The sequence below is a fragment of the Nanorana parkeri genome, unplaced genomic scaffold (assembly GCF_000935625.1).
Source record: "Nanorana parkeri isolate BGI_ZX_2015 unplaced genomic scaffold, ASM93562v1 scaffold508, whole genome shotgun sequence".
Classification (NCBI taxonomy): Eukaryota; Metazoa; Chordata; class Amphibia; order Anura; family Dicroglossidae; genus Nanorana; species Nanorana parkeri.
This window is the reverse complement of record NW_017306776.1, coordinates 825,682-839,054: the sequence shown is the minus strand read 5'-3', so window position 1 is coordinate 839,054 and position 13,373 is coordinate 825,682.

The following is a 13,373-nucleotide window of genomic DNA, read 5'->3' as shown; positions in this document are numbered from 1 at the left end:
AAAATTTCCATTCTTGTGTAAACTGCTGACAAAAATCAGATACATAGTTACATAATAGGTAAGGCTGAATAAAGACACAGTCCATCGAGTTCAACCTTTGTGTGTGTGTGTTACTAAGATGACCTGTACCTCTGTATGTCTTTTAATTTACTCTCTCTGCTGCCTCAATGCCAGGTTCCTCAATGCGCGCCCCTGTATGCAGGCTGCATACAAGTGCTCTTGGTGGCATCGCCGAGATCACTTGTACAACAAGCGGTGGCTTCTCCGTTGCTTCCCCAAGCAGGGCTAAATGTAGAAAACAACTGCACGCCCGGCGACTGGAACTGCATGTCCCAGGTATCAGAAGATAGGAATTCCACACCCTTGCTGCCCCCCTACTCCCTGCCGTGCCTTGGTTGGCCTTGTGGGAAATCCGGCCCTGTTTGCTCGCTGAGAAAAGTATCTAGATGGGTCTTGAATGTTTCCATACTCTCAGCTGATACCGCTGTCTGTGGAAGGGAGTCCCACAATTGTACAGCTCTCACAGTAAAGAATCCCCATCACTGGTTAAGATGAAACATTTTCTCTTCCAGTTTCAGATGGTGGCCTCTTGTATTATTGAGTGAACTGACAGTAAACAGTTCATCACTGATTATCCATCCCCATTAATATCACATCCCCTCTCAGTCTCCTCTTTTCAAGAGTGAACAAGTTTAATGTGTGCAGTCTTTCCTCATAGTTTAGGTCCTCTAACCCCTTTATTAGCTTTGTGGCCCTCCTCTGGATTCTCTCCAGCTCAGGGATATCCTTTCTATGGATCGGTAACTAAAACTGAACCACATACTCAAGATGTGGCCAAACTAGTGTTTTGTACAGGGGCAGAATTTTGGATTAAGAGAAGATCTTGTTGCACTCCTTACACCGGATATCCCAACAATAGTGAAGGGTGCTTGGAATGACTGCGGATGGCGCTGCTGTTCACATGAATTGTCACCAGCACACCGAAAATCCTTTTAGAACCACCGAAAAGTTCATTTACTGAACAATTGTCAATTGAAAGCAAGCGCTTTGGGCAGGGGCGTCCCGAGGCTGGGTGACACCCGGAGCGGTAACCGAGTGTCACCCCGCCGAGACATCGCGCGCGGCAGTATTCTGATACCTGCCGGCGCCCATCTTGGTGATGGACGCCGGCAGAGAGAGGAGGGGACAGTCACCCGGCGGGAGTCATTTTGGTGTCACACCTCCAATGGTGTCACCCGTGTGCGGGCCGCACCCCCCTTGTGACGCCACTGGCTTTGGGGACAGGGCAGGGTCCCTTCATCAGGCTTAACATCGACAATTATGGAATTATGGATTAGTCTTTAGTGTACATTCCCTTTTTTATACATCAAAGAACCCTCCTCGCCTTACTTGCTGCCTGGCATTGCATGCTGTTCCTAAGGCAGATGTCCACTAGGACTCCCAAATCTTTTTCCACCTCTGATTCCCACAGTGGGATGCTCAGTAATTAGTATTCTGCATGTGTATTTTTAATTCCGAAATGCATAACTTTACACTTCTCAATGTTAAACCTCATCAGCCATGCCTATGCCTATTTTATCCAGGTCTTCCTGTAATATTGGTATGTCTTCTGTTGAGTTTATTACCCTACAAATGTTTGTATCATCAGCAAAAACTGAAATATTGCTATTATTACAAGTCCCAATGTCATTGATAAACAGGTTGAACAGCAATGGCCCCAAGACGGAACCCTGCGGCACTCCACTGCCAACCAAGGACCATTTGGAAAATTAACCATTTATTGATTCTCTCTGGACACGTTCACTTAGCCAGTTCTGTATCCAAGTGTACACTCCATTTCATCAATGCCCGAAGACTGAAGCTTGTAAATGAAACGTTTATGAGGTATCGTGTCAAATGCCTTTGCAAAATCAAGGTACACTACGTCCACTGGCTTTCCTCCATCTAGGCTGCCCCTCACCTCCTCATAGAACAGTAATAGTTTGGTTTGACACGAACAGGCTTTGTTGGTTCAGGTTGTCACTTATGATATCACACCCATAAGGATATTCTTGGATATGGTCCCTTTATCATACACCCAAATAACCTGCATACTATGGATGTTAAGCTGACTGGTCTATAATTCCCAGATACACATGCACATGTACGGGAATTACACGTCAGACAATCAAGGCAGTCGAAGGTCTGGGAGATGGAAGGACCTGTGGAGGAAATGTCAGTGCTAGCAAGGGGAGATGAGTTCTGCTTACCTTAAAGTCCTCGTGCACACTACATGATGCGAGAACCTGTGTGAATGGGACCGCACACGACCATTTGTGCGCTCATTTTGCTGCATTTGCTGTGCATTATCCATTGATTTCAATGGGTGCCGCTCTATCTTGTACCTTCCATAAACTTTCCACTACTAATTGATTGTTTCATAGCATCCAACTGTCCTTTTTTTTTGTTTTGTTTTGTTTCCCCTTAAATGTAATACATAAAGTGCAGCTGGAGCCAAATTAGTTTTGGATGGAGTGGAGAAGGATTCATTTTTATTGCTGTCTGTGTCCCCGTTAGGGAGATTCACCCTATGTGTCCAGGTGAATATTATCACTGAAAGGAAATCCCAAATGTTGTGTTGTCCTCAGAACTGGAACAGATGGGACATCTTTCAACAGGGACACTAGCTGTGGTAACGCTGTTGACCACCAGCGTTGTTTCTCCCTTTGGAGGGATTTCCTCTCACTTCCTGTTGCGTCTATTGGACAGGAAGTGAAGGGAAATCTCAATGGGACACAGATGGCACAGAAAGCTTACAGGGGTTAAATCCCTCTCTCCAAAGCTAAAAAAAAAAGTGTTGGTTTCAGTTCTGCATTAACTAAAATAAAATAGAAACCTTTCACACAGTTAAGTCTGCAAGTGTTTGCACAGCACGCGATGGTACACCGGAGATCAAAAGTAATTCTGAAGAAATAGGTTAAATATTTGTTTTAGTTCTCTTCTCTGACTTTTGTGAGAGACACGAAATGGGATTTGCTCGGTTTTGGCTATACAACAATTGTATTGTGTTTTCATCTTTTGTAGTATTTTGCTGGCGTTGGCTTTTGGTTCTTTGAACCTGGATGGAGCTCCTCCTGAACATTCTCCTTCTGTGCCGCCCAATCAGCCTCTTCTGGGGCTACCCCCGCACCTCAAGGGTTAACTGCTCATTTTTGTGTAGGTGCAAAAATAACAAAGTTATACTCACCCGAACCTTGGAGCCAACTGGCTGTTAGACAGGTCCCTCCAGCATGTCTCCCCCTCCGCTCCAGCGGGTTTAAGGATCCTTGGGTCATTATGTCCTATACGGGGTATTAGACATGATGACTCAATGATCCTTAGATTAGCCTTTCTCAACCAGGGTGGCTTCCTTAGGGGAGCCTCGAAGGCTTTGTGATTGTTGGACTCCGATGTGAAGGGGGGACTCTGATGTAAAAGGGGGGCTCTGATGTGAAGCGGGGACTCAGATGTGAAGGGGAAACTCTGATGTAAAAGGGGGGCTCTGATGTTAAATAAGGGGACTCTGATGTGAAGGGAGAACTCTGATGTTAAAGGAGGAGTCTCTGATGTGAACTGGGGACTCGGAAGTGAAGGGGGAACTCTGATGTAAAAGGGGGGGACTCTGATGTTAAAGAAGGGGGCTATACTGTGGAGGGGCTTCTGATGTGAAGGGGGAACTCTGATGTAAAACAGGGGGCTCAGATGTTAAATGAGGGAGCTCTGATGTGAAGGGTGGCTACTAATGTAGGGGGGAACAATGATGTTGAAAGAGGCGGCTCTCATGTAAAGGGGGCTCCTTAATTGGAGGGGGGGGGACTTTGATGTAAAGCAGAAAACCCCACTTTTTTGTGTGTGTTTGTGCGAGGTCCTCCTTAAAATGTAGACTGGGGAACTTCGAGATTTTGAATACTTTTAAAGGGTGCCATGACTAATAAATAGTTGAGAAACTCTGCCTTAGACCGCTGGAGCGGAGGGGGAGAGAAGGACCGGTCTAGCAGCCAGCTGGCTCCGCGATTTGGGTGAGTATAACTTTTTTATTTTTGCACCTAGATGAAAATGAGCGCTTACATTTTTGCCCAGAGTTCTCCATTAAGGGCTTTCAAATGAAAATGAGTTGACTCAATGACGGCATCCTTGAATATTGCAACAAATAATTTCGGACGAATGTTCAAACTTAATTCTAACAGCGTAGGCAGGGGCGTCCCGAGGCCGGGTGTCACCCTGGAGCGGTTACCGGGTGACACCCTGCTGTGACGTCATCGCGCATAATTGATACTTGGCGGCTGGTATCTTGGTGATGGACGCTGGCAGAGAGAGGAGGGGACAGTCACCCGGCGGGATAAGGTATGCCACCCGGTCCCCTCCTCTCTCCTGAAAATGTCGGGCTCTCGGTCCATGACCGAGTGCCCGACTTTTCAGAGGGGGTGACGCCAAAGTGACTCTCAGTCATTTTTGTGTCACCCCTGCAATGGTAGAAGCAGGGACACCGGCACTCCAGTAGAATCGTAGAAGGTCTTATTTATTAAAGAGGTGCAGGTCCGAAGCTACCCTCCAATGGTGTCACCCGGGTGCGGGCCGCACCCCCCTTGTGACGCCACTGAGCGTAGGGCCAGCTTTACTCTTAACCAAAATGATGAAGTTCATTGCACGTTCATTTTGAGGGACACGTGTCTTTTGTATGATGCAGTGCAACACATAACAATGGCAATGTGACTCTTGTAACCTCATCTAACAAACATGCACAATAAAATCAGATGCCAAATGTTCAATGTTGCTTCTGGAAAAGTCATCGAAAACCTTCCCCTCATTTACTGTCACAAGGAAGTGGCTTTCGATATTTGTGAATTGGGGCAAAGAGATATTCTTGCCTTTGACAAACACGCTTTTATCTGTCTCCAACCAGGAAGTACCACCAGATATTGACCGAGTGAAAATAAACTGTGAAGCGGAGTAAGAATGCATCATGCTGAGATTGTAGATAGCAACAGCATTGCTCATACAAGGGCGGCATTGTGTAGAAATAGTGCAGAGGTCTACGGAGAGATGAGGTGCAGTCTTATGGAAGAAAAGATGTGTGTCGAGGAAGGAGCACCTGTACTTCAGAAGACCGGGCACCTGAATGTGCTATCAAAGTGGACCGAGCATCAAATATTCCTAATGTTAAGTGAAATGCAGCTTGGAAAGTAATGTGTAATGTCGGCATTTTAATACCTCTCACAGATATTACAGTACATACATAGGGTTTCCACCTGTCCAGGATTCACTCGGACAGTCCGGGTTTTGAATACTGTGCCCGGGTTTCATGGCAGCAGAAACCCGGACATAAGATGTCAGGTAGACGGGGGCAACCAAAATTAAGATAGGGGCTACTGGCCCCCCCACTGAAAATAGTCTCAGCTGTGATATTTACATATGAATGGGTAGCGCTATTTACATATGAACATGCCACGACTTATTCTCCCACAAAATGTCCGCTCGTCGCTATCTGTTCGGGTTTCACTTGAAGAAAAGGTGGCAACCCTATACATACACCCCCCCCCCCCAAAAAAAAACCCAATGGCTCTATCTGACTTTCTCTTGAGAAGTTTGGTGCCATCTTTGTTCACTTATCATCCAAGGTCACTATCAACTTCCTGGGCTGAGATGCTGGCTCAGAGCTTGTTTCCACCAGGCTGCACGATTTTTAGCGGTCGCACCGCGCTGGAACGTAGGGCATTTTATTACCTGTGCGGCCGATCGTACTGCGGGGTGCGTGCCTGCAGGGTCATTAACTTGAATGGCACTGCCAGGCCCCCTCCCGGAGACTTTATGTATGCGTTCCGAGCACGGGACATTGCAGTAGAAGCGCGGGCTGGTGGTAACAAGCCATCAAAGATGACAAAGTCGGGGGTTTCTTGCCTTACTTTGTTTGAAAAACTACTTCAATAAAAACTTATTATACAAAAAAAAGATGACAAAGTCATGTAAATCCTTGCACTTGTGCAGTCCTGGCTGCGTTTACAGATGTCTGACACAGATCAGCACCGGCTGCAGTCTCCCACCTTGTGACTTGCTACATCATTACAACGTTGCAGTCGGATCATTGGTGGAGAGGAGACTGAGGAGATGCTTCCTCCTGCCTGCAGCAGACTGATGACATCTTGTACGTCCAGGCCAAATCACTAGACTGGAGCTCAAGGACGACCTTTTAATGATAAATTATGCAGCTCTTTTGGTGTTTCCAAATGCATGACCCAATCATAGCCATAGATGTGGCTCCGCAGGGGGAATATCTGACCATCACCCCTACAAGAATGATTACTTTACTCTATGTATATACACCTTAACATAGTTAGTTAGGTTGAAAAAAGACACAAGTCCATCGAGTTCAACCTATGTTGAGTTGAACCTACATACCAGATGGAGACATGGCCCCAAGTTGTCGCTCCTTCCAACCAATCAGCTCTGAGTTTATGGTGTTCCCCGATTATCTCCGTCCATCCGACCACAACAGCGCCTGCCTACCAGAGACGTGTGGACGCAAGAACAAATAGAAAGAAGTTGGGCGGGAAGTATTCTGCACCCCGGTCATCCTTAGTCAGCACCTGCTGGGCCTGATATTCGATTGGTGCCTGTACCCCCTCTTTTGGCGGCCCTGCCCAGAAGGTGTGCCAGAATTGTCTGGTTAAAAAGCAATTGATCAAAGTAGCAATAACGTGGCAAATACAAATTTGGAAAAAAATGAATGTATGTAAATTTTGGGAATTTCAATTGACGCTATGGAAGCAATAAATATTCGGAATTACTAGAGGAATCGCCTTTGGTATGGAGAATAGAAAGGTCCCATGGAAAGGGAAAGGGGGCCGTTTTTGGCCTAAACGATACAGTTATGACCCTGACGGACAGCAAATATTTCCCATTGCTAACATGAAGACAAGTCAGATTTTTTTTCACGTGAGAAGAATGAGGAAGTAAAGAAAATATGCCTCGGGCTGGGAAATATTACATTGAAGTTTCAGTCTGCAGTGACTGCAGTTTATATCTCTGTTTCCGTATTTGTAGACAAAGACAAAGCTGGCTGTAATATTTAATAATAATAATGATACAGGAAATAACAAAATGTGACAGTAAACCATCATTTGGGAAATTTCCTGAATATTGGGTGTGAGGAAAGACCATACTGCAGTGGAGCAGAATACTTACAAACATGGCGTTTTAATGAAGAACTCCGGGCAGAATAAAAATGAATCCTTGGAGTGGGGTTACCCCCCTGCACTGCAAGGGTTAACTACTTGTTTTCCTCCGGGGACTGAAAAAATTATATATACACACCCAATCCTCAATCCTGCAGCATTGACCGCTCACCTGTCCCCCCTCTGATCTGGAGGTAGAATGTCCGTTGGCATCCTCACTGTCTAATACATGGGTCAGTAGACCACCAGAGCCCAGGGGAGAATAGGCGGCTGGGACTGATCTAGCAGCCAGGGAAGGACTCAGTTGAGTATATCTTTTTTATTTTGGCCCCTAGACCAAAATGAGCAGCCCTTGCAGAGCAGGGGTAGCCTGGCTGCAAAGGTTAATATTTATTCTGCCCAGAGTTGTTCTTTAAATCCTCAACCTGGATACTAACCTGGGCATCGGCATTTTTTTAATTAACCTTATTTGAGTGTTTTTACTCTCATTCCCAGGCGAGAGGAGGGACCATAGGAAAGAATGGGATTTCTTGCATTGAGCGTTTTGTAGCTTAGAGCTATGAACACCTAGGTATGAATGGGGCCTAAGTGTAAACAATTATAAAATACATTGATGCTCCACTCTGGGATTCTCCCAGAGGACTTACTCTCCTGCTCCCCTTAATCCCCTCCATGTGTATTTTACACCTTTTTATTTGATATCAAACATTAAATTGGGTCTAGGCTCTGTATCAGCATATAGATCTAATGATATGTTATTGTCAACAGGACAAAAACGCTCACAAATGAAAAATGTATTATGTCAAAAATGTCTCACAGTTAATCTTAAGGATCCCTAGACTTTTTACCACCTGAGGAGTGGGTCGGGGGGCCTCCCGACGAGCTTCTGGCAACCAGTGACAACAAGGGTTGCCAGGAGCTTGGCGGGATACCATCAAGAGCGTCCTAGGTTGCTAAGAGCTGAGCAGAGAGGTGCGTATGGCCCTTACATATCTCACCACCCGGCTCTTCACAACCTGTGACACTCTGGCCGGAAAGGGGAAGGCAGGCACACTGCAGGCATTGTGCGGCAGAGGGACCAATGCCGCTCAGCCTGCCCCCCCCAAACGTGACCCAAAGAGATGCCGACTGAGGTAATAGTTTCAGACTGCCTCATGATAGGGATGGCCTGACTTTATATATCAACTGTCCATCAGACCTCACCTTTTCATGATTAAATTAGATGCAAATGCTATCCATCATTGATGTAAGAGTTATCTATATACTTGCTCTAGATCCTTGGTTCTCAACTGGTAGGTCGTGACCCAAAAGTGGTTCGCGGCCCAGTTTCCAGTGGGTCGCCACATGCCTTCCACTTTTCAAGGTGAGAGGCTCCTCTGCTTCCCCCAAGCACAGCACTGTCAGTTCTCGCGCCATGCTGTGATTCAAAATATGCTGCCCAGCTCCTAGTGTCAGCTTGAGATGGGATGGAATGGGGCTATGGCCGTGAGAGAGCTCCATCCACACATGCATTGCTTACAGCTCCTTCACATAGAGATGCCTGGACCAGAATTACATCACATTCTGGCTCCCGACACCTCTACAGGGCGCGCATTGTAGCTGTACCAGCAATGCACAAATGGATGGAGCTCCGTCACAGCAGAACAGCCCACACTGGACCGCAGGCCGAGGATCCACTCCAGTTCTCGGAAGGTGGGGAGATTCGGTGGACCTTACAAAAAATTACAATAAAATTTTTTGGGATGTGTGTGTGAGAATGTCTGTGAGTGTGTCAGATTGTGCCAGTGTTTTTGAGGGCCCGTTCGATTAACGCATTGTACCACGCAATCGCACCTACCATGCATTCTAGTGTGGGAGGTGTGTTGCGTTTCCATTGATTTGAATGGCATCCCAAACGCACCTCCGCCCCACAGTTCTTACACCCGCACCGGGATGCGCAGTACCCTAATGCTGCGTGTTCCATTGCAGTGCGACTTGGGTATTGACTTAATGACTGCGGACAAGTGTGGGTCCTGATGTTAGCTCATCTAAGCTCAGTTTCATATCGTGACAAACTTCTCATAATGTCCTATTGTCCTATTATCACCAGATACTCAGGATACTTCAGAGTGTTCAGCAGAAGTTCAGTGCGTATGACAAACTTCTCCAGAACATACAACAATAGTTCCGTACTAGCCAAAGTATATTCTTCAGAAGTCTTACATCACTTATATTAATCTTCATTATCGTCAGCAGTCCTGAGTCATATCTCAGATGTGCAAATTTGTGAAGTCTAGGAGCCCCCAAGTAAAGAAAAAAGTCAGAAACACACTCTGTGTAAACTATCTTTGCATGTTGGTATTGCCCAAGCCATTAAATATATCTACCTAGATGGAGTCCTAGTGGCAGATAAGAATGCTTTATACTGTAGATAGAGTTTGTTCACATAAAAATTTTTCCCATGTCATATAAGTATACTTTTACAAGCAGATTGCAGATGTTTGCTCTCCGATGCATACCATGGTAACCATATATCGAATTCTCACTGTTGGTTGCCCATCAGGTTGGCTCGTCAAAGTCAATGCAAACATATAAACAGTCCCAAACATGTAGTATGGTGATCATGAACCGCTTGTGGTGGGCTTACTGAAGGGAACATTGGAACAGCCATTTTATTTATAACCTATTTTGTTTCATTCAAGTATTGCCTAACATCCTGCACTTACCGTATGTGATGCCTACCCGAGAATGCCTCTTTAACTTTATTTACAAGGAAATTGGTTCCTGTGTACAACAGATGTCCTTTTTAGAAGAATCGTAAACAACATGTGTTCGTCACCTCTGCAGATGCCATCGGAAAGAAGATTCTCATTCCAAAGGACATAGATAGCCAGCTTCCCATGCTGGAAACATATAAATTGTGTAACGACCCTGGGCAGTCAGAGCAATGTTGATTCCAATACTGTATGGTATTGCTCCCCATGCATGCATGTAAAATAAATACATTTACTTTTTAATATGGCCTCAACAGTCAATGTTATTGAAACCCCTGATTTCTGATTTCCATGACATTACCAATCCTGCAGTACCCTCCAGAGTGTCCAGGACACCCATAAGTCCTTGGATTTCCTAATGTAGTAAGTTGTTCCGAATAAAATTGATTTCCAAAAGATGTCAGTGAAAAAGTCCTTCACGGTTATTGACCTGAATGCTGAGCTTCATCTCCACTGATCCAGTCCAAATGCTAGTTTAGGGGCCACTACCTCACGTAAACTGATGTGTTTCATCCCTGTTAAAAGACTTCCTCAGAAGGAATGGTGTAAGATACATCACTACGTACTGTTCATCTTTTAAAGATGGCTTGGGGAATGATGCTTTAATATGTCAATACCTAGTATGCCCTTGTACAATCAAAATCAGGTACATATGTATCTGTATAATTAAACATATTATAAACATATATACATCCAAAAATAATATAAGATACATACCCTGTTTCCCCGAAAATAAGACCTTCCCCGAAAATAAGACCTAGTACTATTTTTGGGAATTGCTCAAATATAAGGCCTACCCCAAAAATAAGACCTAGTTATGACCATTCCCAGGCCAGTGATGGCATAAGGGGGAACTTGAAACGCAGCGGGAGAGGCCGGAGAGAATCAGCGGTGCCAAAAAAGCCAGCACTAGAGGAAGTGAGGTGGCACCGGAGGGTGCGGAGCCGCATAAGCCGATGCCTCCTCTATAGCGCCGGCTCCTGTCACAGGCGGAGTGATACCAAATGCATGATGGTGAAAGTGCGCTTCGCTCATGCTGGCCAGCGATTGGTTAGCAAATTGCTCTTGGAAAGGTACGGCACCCCTGATTGCCCTGATCACCATATTTGTGTACATGAATACATGTGGACTGTTGTACATGAATAAGTGTGGATTATTGTACATTAAAAAATAAATAAATAAATAAATAAGACCTAACCCGAAAATAAGACCTAGTGTGTTTTTTTTAGCCCAAAAAAATGTAAGGCAGTGTCTTATTTTCGGGGAAACACGGTATATACAAAAACATTTTGTGGTTTAAAAATTAGAAGCACAGGGAAATGTTAGCTACAATTTACAACAACAATTGAAGTTAATAGCTTCATTAAGTTTTAGAGTTAGATTGGCTTGCAATAAAAGGATCCACCTACATTCTGTTTGTAACAATAAGCGGACCTATTTCCCCTCTGCCCCTGAATTTTTGTCTAGGACATGAAATTTAGCGTCCGTGGCACCACACTATATGTCTTGCCATGACGGGATGGTATTTCCACTAGTTGGTCTCATATACAGTATCTAACTTTTTACATCCCCTTTGATTTACCTATCTATATCATCTATTACATCTGCAGATCATCAGATACAATACCCCATCTGTTTGGCTGTTGGCAAAATATCTTCTTGTAACTATTTTACTTGCATGTCTGGCATTGAAAAGTCTTAGTGATGTCGCCTTCACACACCGTACCGATGTAACCCAAAGTTCATTGGGTGCTGGAACAACTTGTGGATGGTGCCACAGTATACAGTATAGAAGATATGTTGCACACCATTCTGCTTCAGAATATCATCTTTATTGGTATGTCTTCAGCATTTTCATGTCATATTGAAGGAATACCAATAAAGACAATATTCTAAAGCTAAATGGCATTGAAAACAAACTCTCCTCAGAGATTGATTGTACTCAACTATTCATTAGGTGATCTTGAGGGATTTTGATCTTCTATATGTGACCTGTGGCCAGTCTGTTACAAATGTAACTATAGTTGTTTTTTTTTGATCCATACCAGTTTTTTTCTACTGTATAATTTTTTTCAGTGCATTCCATTGCGCCCAAAAAAGTTGGGATTATCCTCCTCAGATCCTTATCCTCTTCTTATTCCGTTCTACATTTTTGCTTTTCAATATATCCGTATGATCTAATTCCTTAACCTTGTTGTATGCTGGGCATAAAACCCGATCTTTGTAGCACCGTTTCCTCAGCCTTCGCTTCTCTGTCAAAATCACCATCTAAATTACAGTTTATTTTTAATCAAGGTCTGTGGGTGGTTGCTGTTGGCTTCTAAAATCGTATTCCCAACAGTGGGTTTTATGTGTAATTTAGGATAAAGTCTTCTTGACATGTAAGCCGCTGAAAAATTTGGTTCGGATATGTCGGGATTCGGATCGGAAATTCAATTCGGTTCGGGTTTTGGATTTGAACGAAATCTGAATTTTCAGTAGTTTCGGATGAGTTTACAAACACTCGTTGCGAATACCACAGAAAATCATATACAGATATTAATACTAAACCGGAATCTCCTAGACCTGAATGACATTCGGGATCTGAATTTCTGAATACCATGCAGGAGCTCCAGAAAGCAATACGGGTCTGGGAGCCATAGTTCATATATTAATCAATCTGAGGCTCCCAGATCCAAATGGCATTCAGGAGCTCCCGAATGCCATTCAGAAATTCGGATTCATTTGTGTTCAGACCCATTCAGATGTATTAAACCAAAAAACACATTTGATTGGCCAGAAAAGTCACAGGTCCGATTCAGTTTTGTTTTTGAACAAAATTCGGATGGGATCCGAAATTCGGAAACCTAAATTCGGATTCGGATGCATTGGGATTCAGAAATTCGGATGTGTCTGAATTTTCGGAAAATTCGTCCGAATTTTGATTCGGAACGAAACGAATCGCACATGTCTATAGTCTTCCTAATTCATTTTTGCAAATCATGATATCCAAAAAAAAGGAAGGGAGTTGAGATCATATGTACAAGTGAACTTTACATTGTCATCATTTATGTTAATAGCAACAAAACCCATCAATTCATTTTCTGAACCTGTCCAAATGATTAAGATATCATCGATGTACCTGTGCCACGATAGCATAAAGAGGTCTTCCCTGGACATAATGTCCCCCCCCACCCCCAGGTACAACGTCACATAGGAATGAGCACATGTACTACCCATCACAGAACTTTGCACTTGCAGGTAGTGGGAACCGTCAAACATAAATGCATTGAGGGATATTATTAAAGGTGCCCATACACTGCCCGATACTCGTACGAGAATCGGGCGAAATCCCGCGATCGTATGAGAATCGAGCAGTGTGAACTAAGACGTGCGACCGTTTCTACTGTACGGTCGCACGTCTTTTGTCGAGCCAACATGTTCGAAAACC